This window comes from Salmo trutta, chromosome 32 (genome assembly GCF_901001165.1).
Source record: "Salmo trutta chromosome 32, fSalTru1.1, whole genome shotgun sequence".
Classification (NCBI taxonomy): Eukaryota; Metazoa; Chordata; class Actinopteri; order Salmoniformes; family Salmonidae; genus Salmo; species Salmo trutta.
This window is the reverse complement of record NC_042988.1, coordinates 3,314,473-3,316,873: the sequence shown is the minus strand read 5'-3', so window position 1 is coordinate 3,316,873 and position 2,401 is coordinate 3,314,473. Positions and strand designations below refer to the sequence as shown.

General features: G+C 40.9%; 1 long non-coding RNA gene across 1 annotated transcript; it reads left to right on the top strand.

Annotated features, from left to right (window-relative positions):
* Positions 1–770: 770 nt before the first annotated feature.
* Positions 771–1,647, top strand: LOC115170783 (uncharacterized). Its single transcript, XR_003871093.1, has 3 exons — positions 771–1,093; positions 1,286–1,414; positions 1,508–1,647. It is a non-coding gene; the product is annotated as an uncharacterized LOC115170783 (long non-coding RNA).
* Positions 1,648–2,401: the final 754 nt, after the last annotated feature.

Here is a 2,401-nt window from a genome sequence, read left to right as displayed (position 1 = left end):
GCCGGGCCCGTTATCCGTAAGAAAGGAACAGTAAAAATGTATTGTATTAATTATTCAAATGTCTGTACTAAATATTATGAATTAAATAAATGGTTTTAAAGCTACCCCTTAACGAACGGGAATCTGTCATTTCTTCAAACGTTGTTTATACATAAAAAACATTAATGCGTGTTACAATATTGCACAAGCTGTTTTTAAAAAGGTCTGTACTAAATATTATGAATTAAATAAAATGGTTTTAAAGCTGTATCTCACCTTTAACAAGCCATCCCCAGGCAGGGCTTGAGAAAAAAGGAATTCCGGAAAGACGTGTGCGTGCGCAGGGGGTGTGTGCGTGTGAGGGAGGGTAATTGTGTGTGTGTGTTTCAAAACAAAAAAGGGGGGGTGTGTCTCTGCATGGGGGGCTTTTGAAACCAGAAAAAGTGTGTGTGTACGTTTGCTTAGGACTGGCACGTGCGCAGGGGGGGGTGTGCGTGTGAGGGTGGGTAATTGTGTGTGTGTGTGGGTGTGTCTCTGCATGGGGGGGCTTTTGAAACCAGAAAAGGTGTGTGTAAGTTTGTTTAGGATTGCCGGCGTCTCTTCAATTGGTCTAGGCACTTTCCATTTTATTACCCCCCCAAGCCCTTTCAAATACGTATTTATCTCACCTTCAAACATGTAGGGGCTAAAAAAGTGAAAAAGCCCAGGCATAAGAGATCAGGTCTAGACGAACTCCTACAGTTTAAAACATATGTTATTTTCTAATCAGCGCATATACTAACAGTCCCCCACCCCGGGATATAAATTTACAACGGACACCCCAACGCTGTGCTATGAAGCATAAGTGCAATATCGGCAGACCGAATATGTCGAGACACCCGCCTGTGGTTTTGGGTCTCTAGACATTCGAGTACTTTATATGGCCCTTTTTTTGCATACAGGATGACACCCGAAAAAATGGCACCCCCGCTCTGTAAACTCATTGCAGAATAGTGAAACTAGCCAGACGGTAAGACATCCTATAGCGCACCTCAAAAGACTCCCTGCCAACAGACCGAAGCGTTATCAGGCCAACAGATAATCTCGGAATCGGTCCTAATGGAGCTTTCTGAAGGTGAGTTAGTGAAAATAATATATTAGATTTGGAGAGGTATTTTCAGGGAATTGTATAGATATTAAAAATGTGATATCACTATTCTAAAACTGATGGACAATGATTTTAAGGTAATATGTCAAATGCCCGTATTCTCATATTTTAAAAATGTGTATATTTCGTATATATGTTAATATTATCTAACGTCTGTAGGCTCGCAATCCTTTACGCAGATGCTCCGTGGGCTAGATGATTTGGAACCTAATTTGTCAGAGAGGGATTCTCAGAATCAAACTGCGTGCAGCGCCGAAAGCAGCCAGTCTCCATCACACTATTGTAGACGTAAGTTCAATAATAAAAAATCCCTAAGAAAATGTATACATTAAAAACAAAAAGTGTGAACCCTATATTAAAAGCTATTTTTTGTGTTTACAGCGGACAGACCCAAAAGAAGGATCACGGGTGCTTCATGTACTCTGAACGAGGACATCGATGCTATTCTGCCTTTCTGTTCGAACGGGTTTACCCTAACTCCACCCAGGAACCAAGCGACATATTTCCGCCCCAAACAGGGCACAACATAGGTGCAAGTGCATTGCGCAGAATCCCCCAGGCCCAAAAAGTTACTTCTTCAAGAAACGTGTTATTAGTAATACAGAGTTTATTATAATTTATACATTTTTATGATTGAAAATGCTAAAACAATGACAAATAACAGAATGGTCCTCCTGTGGGCCCAAAAGCTATGCTTTTAGGACTAATGACAATCACGTGGTGTTGAAAGCCAAAGGCGTGACTCAAAACTACGAAAATGCCCCGCGTGTAAACTTGGAATCAATCACACGCTTGGTCGAGGGGTTCATAAACGATCGGAATAGTGACTTGGAGATTTTGAGCTCCTACAAAAAAATTGTTAGGGATAAAAAGGGCTTCCATCTCAGGAATGCCCCACTTACTAAAAGATTCAGGGTAGTCTATGACAAGAGAATGCTTTTACCTAATGGGACCACACTGCCCTTTGGCTACTGACTTATGCTACAAGCCCCAGTGTGTCTTAAAGCTTAAGATATAATGGCTGCTGTAGAAGGTTTTGACCCCCGGTTGCAACTACCATTTTCGGCCTTAATCGCAGGCCCCTCCAACAGTGGTAAAACTTGTTTTGTAAAAAGTATTTTAGAGAATTCTGAACATGTGTTATCTCAGAAGCCTGACAATATTGTGTGGTGTTATTCATGTTATCAACCTATGTATGATGAATTGCTGAAGAAAATAAAATCAAGTTTGTTGAAGAATCCCTGTCTGATGATGAACTTTTACCTCCACATAAAA